The 12,011-nt window shown below is 40.9% G+C and overlaps 1 long non-coding RNA gene across 4 annotated transcripts; it reads right to left on the bottom strand.

Annotated features, from left to right (window-relative positions):
- Window positions 1–7,434: 7,434 nt before the first annotated feature.
- On the bottom strand, window positions 7,435–11,779 carry LOC119917608. 4 transcript variants are annotated; one of them, XR_005447312.1, is made up of 4 exons: window positions 11,695–11,774; window positions 8,670–9,349; window positions 7,519–7,936; window positions 7,435–7,447 (listed from the first exon to the last, which is right to left on the bottom strand). It is a non-coding gene; the product is annotated as an uncharacterized LOC119917608 (long non-coding RNA). The 4 variants fall into 4 exon arrangements; XR_005447313.1 differs by having other exon boundaries at window positions 7,519–8,781; window positions 9,282–9,349; window positions 11,695–11,736; XR_005447310.1 differs by having other exon boundaries at window positions 7,519–9,349; window positions 11,695–11,779.
- Between the last annotated feature and the right edge of the window lie 232 nt (window positions 11,780–12,011).

Raw genomic sequence — 12,011 nt, 5'->3', positions numbered from 1 at the left:
CCTCTCGTCATAGTTTTAAAAGACATGGCACCGTACAAATGTGTGGATTGAGTTATGGCGCAGGGTTAAGACAAAGTCCAGAAAGATGCAGTGTTGCAGGTAAAGTGCTGTGTAATTCCAGCTCAGAGAAAGGACTTGAGGGACCTGGAAAAGAGCAATGCGGCTCACCATGCATTTGTGATTGATGGTCTCTGTCTGTGCAATAGCTGACTGAGCAACATGTACGTCTCTCTTATTCACACACTTAATGGCATGCACACATCCAATGGTGTGCTCAGTCTAACATATTTGCACCACAATGCATAATGTGCATGTGGGGCTCCCTTAAAGTAATACACATGCGACCCGTCATGGTAGCTCATGTGGCAAAGGAACATACCAAGTGACTACGACATCCTGGTTTGGAGTCCGACCTGGGATCTTTGTCACATGTCTTCTTTCATCCCCTGCTCCTTCCCATTGTGTCTTTCAGCCTTCACAGTGCACTGTTGAATCAAAAAGAATAAAAACCTTAAATCTTTACAATCCTTCAAAAATGTGCATAATATACATATCATTGTACTTTGTTGGTAATATGGAACAACAATATGCATTCTGTATGAGCATATTCTCCCCCAATCCTTGATCCTGTCACGTCTCTGTTGTCTGGTGCCAAGGCATGTCTGGTCTGGCTTTTGGCCAGGCTGGGCTGGTCGCCACCACGGCCCCAGCAGCCTAGCAGGCAGGCCTAGCTTAATGCTGACACATCGCTAACATCAGCCAGGGAGAGGAGACCTCTGGGAGATGCTGAAACATCAGCACAGCACCATTTCAGATTTGCAAGGAGGGATACACTTGCTCATCTGCAGTAGAATTTAAGAAAATGTCAAATATCATTGAAATATTATTGTGGCCTTTAAAGGCTTAATAATTACATGCATTTAGAGACACCCGTGAGGCTGAGACAATGCATTGGCAGAAAACTGTGGAAATGCACTAAGGGCCACACCCCCTACAATAAACCTATGATCATTCACTTAAGCCAACATAACACAACTACTATTTTTACCTAACAAGAAAAACAAATCAAAATATTGCTATAGTCCTTGTTTTCAGTGGTTCACATTCACTGCAGTATACAAACAGATATTACACAGATTAACACAGTTAAGGCAGTAATACAAAAGATAGCAGAACACCTGATTCCTGAAAAGAAAATACATTTTCTCCTTTACAGACATTTTTGGGGGAAATCGACTGAGCGCCGTTGTCACTTATAAAAGTGGATGGCATTTAACAACAATCAGGATCTTATTTAAATGTTTGCATAACGAGGTGGGTTAGCTGTGTAAGCTGAACAGAACTAAAAACTGAAACTACTCAGTCTACTCACAATACAGATGTTATTTCTGTTCACATTTATAAGACTATAACAGCTGCCCTTTATGCTTAGCAAGCCATGCAAATGAGATTGGCAGAAACAAGTATGTCATCGATATGCACAGATATAGCCAGCAGTGCCACTGATTGATGATGCAAACCTTCTCCCTATAGCCTATTATGTGACCTCTGACTTCTCACCCCTCGAGGGGTTAAACTTATTACCCTTTGACACGTGTGACCTCTGCATGAAAGGAGATAGATTGAAGGATGACCACAACTTAGGTCCTATTGGCCGCACTCTGACCAAACTGTGGCCAGAGGGCTGACCATCCAAATCCTAGAGGGACGTGACCCTGGCCCTGCCACACGCTCTGTGGATAATACTATTAACAGGTCAATATAAGCCTTAAAAAAGAGGGGGAGAGAACATTGCTTTAACCTAAAAGATGAGCAGAAGAAAGGAATGAGGGGGGAGATATTGAGTAAGGAACAGATTTGCGGGATGGATGTGTCAGGTCTATTTGAACAAATGGTCACCACTTTGATTTTCAAACAGGGATGTAATGACCTGGACACATTCTGAATACTGCTAACATACAATAAGAGAAGGGCTGTCCTGAAAACTTCAATATTGTTAAAATATATGGTCATTTACCATATTACAGTTATTATTGTGTCCTAAACACACACACACACACACACACACACACACACACATGCTTTATTAAATAATAATAAATTCTCAGGGTAGACTAAACCATACCAAAATCATGAAAGCATTTTAGCCTAGTCACCCCAGTAAAATCATGCTTAAACTCACATAGTCACATAAAATGGAAGAAATGTAGAATTATAACAAATGTAGAACTTAAGATTCTGTTGCAGATAGAAATAAATATCAATAGTAAATATCTGTATCAATATATTAGAGGACTGTTACTTTACACTGTACGCCCATCTCTAGTATGAGTAAAAGAGGGGTGTATTGGGCACTAGCCAATACAGCACGTTACATGCAAGACATGTGCTCTCACTCTCTCTCTCTGACACACACACACACACACACACACACACATACACAAAACACACACACACAGAGTACGAGAATATTAGCCATTTGCTGCCATGTATCTTATTTCTCTCTAATAAAACAACAGTGTTCGGTCGTTGACTAATTAAGTTTTTATGACATAAATCAATTTTTTTTCTGATGAAAATCTGAACAATATGCAGCGTGGCCACAACTCAACAGACCAGTAGCTTCTTTTTTATTACTGTTTCTGTTAAAAAAAAATGCTGGGCAATGTGACAATCATTAACCACCTAAAAAACTCCCAAAATTCACTCTGTTTATCTCCAACTCTTTCACACTCACCATCATCACTGTCACACCCAAAAATAAACAACGCTCTTGCTGTAAAGATGTTGCCATGTATTTCTACTGTACTTGATTTGACTGAAAGCCTCTATCCAAACATTGTGAATACGCATATTGAGGGTGTACACAGGGCATACATAATGCGCTTTTTCTCCCTCTACCCTTAAGAGTTAAGCGGCAATAAAAGAATAATAAAATGCAAACTAAATAATGCAACAAGCACCCAAAGCCATGACCCCTATAAAATTGGTTTTGAAAAATGCATTACATGATAATAAAATAAAATCCAGCTGAAACATATGTAGCCAACACAATCCACTCTACTAAAGTTGTCAGACCAGCGGCTACAGTACAGCTTGTAAACAACCATGCAAGCATGCATTCAGTCTTACACAAACGCACATGCGATCTCACACAAACACATACACATTTGCAGCACAGGCTTACAGATTACACAGAACAATGAAGAAAGGAAATCTTCGAGCAAAGAAGGAGAAAGAGCAAACCAAAGAAAACTGAAGAAGAATTGGGATACATAGCAGAAAGGAAACAAATTGAAGTAGTACCTTCTGAAGCATCCATGTGATGAGGGAAGGGTGGGACACCTGCAGAACCTCGCATGGTCTATCCAGAGCTCTTCGCGACTGCTTCCTGACGGAGCGGAGTGTGTGTATGAGCTGGAGAGAGAGCATGTGTGTGTGTGTGTGTGTGTGTGTGTGTGTGTGTGTGTCGGTGGCTGTGGGAGGGGATCCTACCCCTCCTCCTCAGGACTGTGCCTCCTTAACAGGATGGAGGGGTAGGTGGGGCCACTGCAATAAAGCAAACACACACACACACGCATTTTTCTATGGTTGTTATGTCCTCGCTTCTCTCGCTCTTTCCCGCCTCCACACTTCCATCTTTCTGTCTCTTTCCAAGACTTGCTTTCAACCTCCTTCCCTTGCAGACTTGCTCTCATTTCTCTTGCCTCGTGCCTCCCTCTGAATCTCAGTCCGTCTGCAAGGCTCTTACACTCTCCCTCTACCTTTCATCTCCCACCCCTCCCTACCCCTTGCCCCTATCTCTTCCTCTCTGACTGTAAGGTAATATTAACATGCTCCCATTAATCTGGAGAGGAGAGGGACATATGCTGTTTCTGGCTGGTGGTCCACAACCTGCTAAACTCCTGGTGTGTGTTTGTGTGTGCGTCCCGACGGTCTGTAGTCTCATAATACTCCAGCGCTAAGATTAAGCGGGACGGTAAGAGAGCGTGGTGTGTTTGTGAGATGAAAAGAGAAGAGAGGGACGGCGGGAAGAGGAGAGGAGTGGTGCCACGATCAACAGCAGTGAAGCACACTTTTTTAACCTTTTATAGTTCTTCTCACTGTGGGTCGTTGTGCCACCACCCCTCCTCCCTTCCACTCATCTGGCCACCAAACACAAATCCCATCTGATTCAGGGAGTAGCCATCCCTACATAAATCATTCCCTTATTCCACTGGCCACACGTTACATTGAAAAGTATTGATTTTTTTTTCTCCCCCCCGCCGCAGCACTGATTGCAAGGAAACCCTTCACAACGGTCACAAACAGGAAGTGGAAAAACAAACCACGGGTGTGTTTCGACTGACCACAATGGCGTATTACGAAGCTTTGGTCACAACACTGAAGTTCTTTACTGCACATAGCACACATGCAGTGGAAGCCACAAGACAGCATGTAAATACTAAAATAACAGGTAAAATACAAAGAATGAATCAGTAATATATAACAAGCAGTCTCCTCAACAGCAACCTTTACGTACATCTGTTTTTCAATAATACCAAATCTGAAATCAGTCCACAAAGATTAATATCTTTATTTTAGCTGTAGCCACATAAAAAAAACAAGTGTAGTTTTGGAGCTTTAAAAATGATTAAATCCCAAATATCTAAAAGGTGAGACAAAATAACGGTAAACTCTATGGTTTTAAATGAACCACTGTCCTTAGATTAAAACTGACCATCAGAAGAGCAAACGCTGCTGTCTCCATGACAGCACAGCTGAGGATACTTTGAACTCTGACCTTATACTCCTGCCTGTGCTCGGAAGCGGTGACCAAACCCAGGGTCAATCAAAAATTAGGGCAGCAGGGGTCAAATGGTAATGACCCCTCTCTGGTTATGCAACCACACCATATCAACCCCCTCCAAGTCACATCCACGCATCATTCATCCTAATCAGAGCAGTGTACCTTCCAGGGGTACGAGCTGATGCTGCTTCTGTATGATGAGATAGGTGAAAGTCTACAAGATGATGCATGAAAGGCAGAGTGCAAAATATAAAGAAATAAGAAAAGATGATAAAGCTACACAAGAGATAAAACATTTCAAACTGTGGATTTCAGTCAATTCTTACAGTACATTGATGCGTCAATACCTCGATTTAATTGGTAGCAATTTTGTATTAACTAATCACTTCAAGTATTCCTCTAGAAGTGCCTTTGATAGAATAATTGTAGTAATTATTTCACAATGATGCCTAAAACTTGGGATTGACAAAGAGGGCGGTGAGCATGAGTAATATGAGCAGAAAAATATAATAACGGTTGGAGTTACACATCTGAACAAATTTGCACTAAAAAGTCTGACTGGGTAACGCTGATAAGTTATAAAGAAGAATGGTGTAATATTCAATAACATTTTTTTCCTGTAAAGTGCATTTACAGGAATACTGTAGGCCTGTGATGAGTCAGCACAAAATGAAAAAGTGTTTAAAAACTAAAGTAAAATAAAATTGTTTGATCATTAAACAATAATTTAGGACAAATATCAAAACTACTGCATTTGTCCAATAAAGAATGTAATTAAAAACACATCCCAAGAGGAAGAGGAGACAATCTTTAAGAAAGGATGACACTGTCTTGGGGTAGAGAAACTGGGTTGGAAGAGAAGGGGGAAAGACAGATGAAGGGGTGGAGGGACTGATCAGAGGGGTGCCAGACACAAAGAGGCCAGGCCATGGCCGGTGGCACGCGATGGGCAGATTAACCAGCGTTTCCTCCCCTAACTGAAGCATTAGGACACCTGACTGAGTCCCGCCAATGGCAGCCAGCCAAGGATTTGTGGGGGGGGGGGGAGACAAGCTGGGGCTCGCCTTTCAACACTCAGGCTCTTCAACAACACAAAGAGGGGTGGGGTGATGTTCGTGGGGGGAAAAAATAGGGGGTGACGGGCTGGTGGCTTGGAGTGGGGAGGGGTGCTACAAGCCTTACCCCTCACCATCTGCTGCCCAGGCTAAGTGAGGACAGGGGTAGGGCCAGAGTGCAGGGTGGGGTATGTGAGCGCGAGCACAGAAAACACACGTGTATCTGCGTGCACGCACCTGTTTGTGTGTCAGTGGGTGGGTGGGTGAGTGGAATGGCAGATGGACAGGGCATACTCCTGGCACCAGCGCTTCGATATTAAGGAGTATCCCCCTTCCCCCACATTCCTAACCCCCGCTACCCTAATCCACATTGCCAGCCAATTCTTTATGTTGTACTCAGTTTGATTAAGACATCCACGATTAGAGACATTATTGGCTGGGTGTGAGTATGTGAACCGCTTATTCATGCGGCTGTTTGCTGTAATCAAAGCCAAACATACGCAGAGACTTTTGCCTGAACACCACTTAAGAGTATTTTCTGTTTAAAACAATTTTAAGACACATTTATCAGTCACTAATCCTAGTTTTATATACCACTCTTGAAGGAGTGCTGCATGGGTCATTGAGAGGAAAAGCCCCGAAAATGGTACTAGATCAAATAGCCACACACCGCACACTCATTTACACATCCTCATAGTATTTGATATAATTCCCCCTCTGCAGTGTGTGTTTATCTGCACATTATCAGTGAGCTGTCTACCCCCTGTTAAAAAAAAAGGGGGTCAGAGCAGCAGACAGTTCAGTCTTGCTGAGCAGTAATCTGAAAATGCCTGTAATCCTCCATACAGAGCCCTTCTGGAGACCGTGATTCTAGTGTGGAGAGGTGTAGCCTCCTCTCAGTTTAGCAGCCATGTGTCTGACCAGGCTTGACACGCAACCAGAGCCTTAACTTACAGCTGCCAGGACACACACTGAGAGATGAGGCACAGCAAAGCTGCCCTGGTCACTCACTGGAATAATTATTCCATTTTTCTCCCTATACAATGCAGCGTGAGTGCAGGTCAATGAACTTATTCAACCTCAGTGTTAGAACAAGTGGCATATCTGGGATCCAATGAACTCCCTGGGTTATTAACATAAATACAGGGCGTGGAAATTATTAGGCGCCATTTTTTTTTTTTTAAATGAAAACGCACAAAAACGCTGCTCAGTGAAAACAGTTTACTTGGCAACACCACCATTATCAGGCAATTATGCAGGTGACACTTATTTTGTGTAAGTTTACGTGAATTCTCCCAAGGGACATCCAAAACGATGAAGTCGCACTGCAGTTCCTGAAATAAGTGTCAAATTAGGGTGTCAGTTTTAACAATTTCCACATTCAGCAATTTATGCACTGCAGAGAAGAGTATGGTGCACAAATTATCGCTGTTTGGTGCTTTAGGATAGGATGCCTGTTTTCTGAGTGTGTTAGGCACCAGCTAAAATCTTGGACTTGCCTTGGGATTACAGTGGCAACCACGTTTGACTGTCAGTCGTGTCGTTTGTCTTGCACTGTACGTCCAAGCAGCACCTCCAGATAGTCATTTATTCCACTGACCACCTACAGGAATAGGACATCCGATTATGAAGTAATATTACGTTAATTACTATAACTCTGAAATTAAGGTTTACCTGAGTTTTTGCTGATGTTATGTTCAGCATTTTGTAAGCAAACAGGTCTGTGTTGTTTCTATTGAATGCAGCAAACAGTGCTGCCGTCCAAACACTGTTGGAGTTTACTGGGGCTTCCTGTGGCTGGCCTGGCATCGGTCCTCCAACGGTTACAAAGCGACCGACCGAAGCGCAAACTAAAATACAAACCCAGATGAACATCTTAAACCCAACAACTTATTTCAAAGTGGTTTAGGAGAGCTCCGGTTGTCAGTTCTGAGCGTCTGAATTCGCGTTCAAAACCGGGTTAAAATAATGCTAGCAAGAAACGCACAACTGTTTCTTGTCTGTTGATCAAAGTATGAGCGTCCGAACTGACAATCACCACTCACACCACAAACTTGCGCGTTGCTAGGCTGCCGTGAAGCTGGTGCTGCTGCTGGAAAACAGGCTACTGCGTGTTAATTGACAGAAAAATAAAATATACAAAAAGTATGGGAATAACACGTAATATTTAAGAGAAATACAGCAACGTTACGGTCTTCAGCAAGCTGTCTCTGGCTACATAAAAAATAATCATAGCCTACATGATAAATCATAAAATACAAGTGTGACCCCATTTTAACATTAATTAATACATTTGTAAGGTAAACCTTCCCTCCATGATTTATGTCACTGACACAGTGGATGTAAATCCAACCAGAACAACACAAAAACAATATCCTTTAATATCAAAATATAACTATAAAAATATAAACAAACAAAATTCACAAGTGTCCACTGTCTTAACATACCTTAACAATGTGTGGACAATTCTTTTTTGGGAGTCACATAATTAAGCTGAATGGAGGTCATCTGTGTGTAATCAAGGTGTGACTAAAGTGATTTTACCTTAAATAATACCCTATCTGAAATATTTAAAACCATTACATGAGTCAGGGGAATGACAGAACAAAATTCTCAGGGCAATAAATAACCCTTGACATGAGGTGATCAAATTGCAATGCTGAAAATTGTATTTGAGCAGGCCTTCCTCAAAACATTTTGAGTCAGACAGAGAGGGGGGCACCTGTGTGGCAGGCCACCACAACACCTACTGCAAACTTTATAGCTCATTATACTAAATGCAATATTTGGTGTAAGCAAAACAATGCACATTAACAGAAGCACACCATCCACTCCATGAAGCCCAGTGGTTGCAGCACTATCAGGCCCTAAGGGTTTGCGAAGTGGGTGAGGTTCAACTAAATGCATGAGAGATCCTGGAGGAAGATCTGCTTCAGCCTGTAAAACAGTCATTTGGAATATTTATTTTCTTACAAGACAACTACCCCAAACATTAACCCATTTGAGAGTCTAGACAACACCCCCCATCTACAATCTTTATTTCCCCTCCCGAGTAGTTAATATCTGTGTACCTTCTAGTAACACAAATTACTCTTGAACAAGGTTTACAATGTCATTGCCTCACAAATAAATAATCTTTTATTCTAGATAAGAAACAGAAAATATTAACAACTAGGATGTATTTGTTGTACACTGTAAGTATAGTGAATTAAAATGTGTATTAATTTGAGAGTGATAGCAGGTAAATTCATGCAGGGTTAATCGAATTATGAATTGCAAATTATTGTACGTATGATCAAGGAAAATCGCATGTTTTCATCCATTCTCTCTAGGGGTTTAAATTGCAGATATTGTGTCTTCTTCTAAATCACAATATACTGTGTGTTGTGCGTTTGTTGCAGACAGATGTTGAGGAATGTCTGGAGCTCAAGAGTTACACTGATGAGAGGATCTTGCAGCCAGACAAAGCAGGAGGAGCATGGTGCTGCTGGATGGGCAACGGGCCCTAGAAGACACCGGGGAGAAATGGGGATTACTGGAAAGGAAAAAATTAAGAGATTTTGCTCTTTGAATTGTAATTTAGAGATGCTGTCCTGGTGCAAAAGACATAACACAAAACACATTCCTTTGTTATACTTGAAAGCATAGGCTATCCAGAAATCAGAGACACTTGTGTAGAGTGGGCGGGAAACGGCACACTGAAGGTGGGTGCAGGTTTGTTTATTTTGAGCGCTAGAAAAGGATCTTTTAATGACCAGTATGGACAGGAGGAATATTCTTCTTCATTGCCATTAATCTAGGGATTATTTTCTTAATTAATCAATCAAATAAATAATTAAAATAGAATATAAGATTCTCAGTGTAGGCCCAAGCCGGCATTTTAGAATTTCTTGTTTTGTTTTACCAACAGTCAAAATCCCAAAGATATTTAGTTTACGAATTCTCACAACTGAAAATGTGAAACCAGATGTTTGGCATTTTTGCTTGATAAATGATTGACAGGATTAAGTGGTTCAAAATGGTTACAGAATAATTTTATGTCAAATGACTAATCGATTAATGGAATGATCGTTTCAGCTCTGGATTACATATGCATATAAATATTTTATTAATATAGACTAGACTAATCACAAATATCATAAAAAATATCATAACCCATCCTTTACTGAACCTCTTCTACCCTGCAGAAGCAAGCACTAAAAACACGTTACGCACTTGAGCTTGAAATTCTTGTAGAAAATACATTTTCCAGAGATACCAAATTGTCATTGTGTGTAACAGGCCAACATAGATTGACACGCAGTACAGTACTGTATATCTGTATACTGTACTATACTGTGTACTGCTAACAATCTCCATTTGATGTAATGGTGCTGCCATTTAAAAACTCTCTGGGTTTTACTATTTTACTAACCAGCTTCGTCACAGGAACAAGCACATACAGAACATACTGAATAGCTATGTGGTATTTGTAGACAAATGTTACATTTGTCAGGATTGTTAATGACAATTCAATACACGAGAGCAGTAGTGGATTTCAGATAAGATGTCAGATAAAGTAGCCACATACACATAAAAAAAACAAGTACAAGTCTTGCATTCCAAAAATTTTAAATCAGAAAAAAAGAGCACTGTTTTCAGCCAAATGTATTAAAGATTTAGCACTGGAGCTCTGTCAGTTTTGCATTATATTTTTGGATCATTATTATTGATGCAACACGTAAGCAGGATTTAATATTCAGAATCAGAATCGGGTTTATTGCCAGGTACATTTTCACATATGAGGAATTTGCCATGGTATGAATTGGTGCCTACAGTACACATAACATCAATAGTAATATAAATATATAAAAAGGAGATCAGAAAAAAGTATACAAAAAATATTAAAAGATACAATGCTGACAAGTATGTGCAAAAGTTGGCAACATGAGCATAAAGCACAGTTGAGCGTTGTTGTAAAGTGTGGGGTCAGGAGGGTGTATGAGTGTGTGTGAGTTTGGGGAGGGGGGCATGAGAGTCACTGACGGGGACCCGGGCCTTGTTGAGGAAGCCCACTGCCATCGGAAAGAAACTGTTCTTGTGGCCAGAGGTTTTGGTCCTGATGGACCGCATATTGCAGCTGGTGGTGGAGGAGCTAATTTTAACTACCTTATATACTTTGGGGTAGTTTAATCTAACGTTATAACAATGAATCATATTTTACAAGCCGATTATGGGTTTTGTATTGGAAATCTTAATATGTGAAGTAATAACGTTAGAGCTGTGAAATAAAACGCAACGCTACAATATTTGCCTCTGAAAAGTAGCTAGTGGAGAAGAAGTATAACGTTAAAGCAACATTATCTGGAAAAACTCAACAATAGTACAAGTACCTCAAAATTGTACTTAAGTACTTGACTAAATAAGCGTACGACGGCACTACGTCAGCAAGACACACGCCGGTGTAACACCAAAATCTGTGACCTATCACATTCTGTGACTACACCCAAACGACGATGTTTTCCTAACCATAACTAAGTACTTTCGGTGCCTAAACCAAACCAAGTACTTTTGGTGCCTAAACCCAACCAATCTGCAACCGCTTCACATCGTCAACAAAGCCTCTGGCGCTTAACTTCCCATTTGGGTCACAGAATCTGGTAGGTCACACATTTTGGTGTCACACCGGCTTGCTAACTTTAGCGGAGCTTACGTACCGACAATTAACTTTTTAGGAGGTTTGTTGTGTGACGTTGAACACTTCCAAGGCACAAACGGCTGCCTGTTTACCGTGATTATTAAACATAACTTACATGCCTTCATATATTAATTACCAATATATTTTTAATAACAAAATACACGCTAACATACCATGGGCGGCTGATGCTGATAAGCAGCCATGATGATCACGCGCCGTTCTTCTTCCTGGCAGCTCGTTGTTTTACGGTGGTTGTCAAACAGCAAATGGTTCTTTACCGCCACCATCGCCCGGAGTATGAACTGATCACATTTTTCAAATGTACTGAAATATATTAAGTTTAAAAAAACACAAACATTTTTCTTGGTTTCTCATCTACAAAACAATAAATGCCACAATAATTGGCAGAGGTAGAAATAGCCTCACAAGTAGAAAATGGAGACATGGAGACATGACAAAACTAAACATAAAAGTGTGTTTCTGCGATAAA

The sequence above is a fragment of the Micropterus salmoides genome, unplaced genomic scaffold, assembly GCF_014851395.1.
Source record: "Micropterus salmoides isolate LMB-PRFRI ecotype aquatic unplaced genomic scaffold, ASM1485139v1 Ms_hic_scaffold_22, whole genome shotgun sequence".
In the NCBI taxonomy this organism is placed as follows: Eukaryota; Metazoa; Chordata; class Actinopteri; order Centrarchiformes; family Centrarchidae; genus Micropterus; species Micropterus salmoides.
This window is presented reverse-complemented; position numbering and strand designations above follow the sequence as displayed.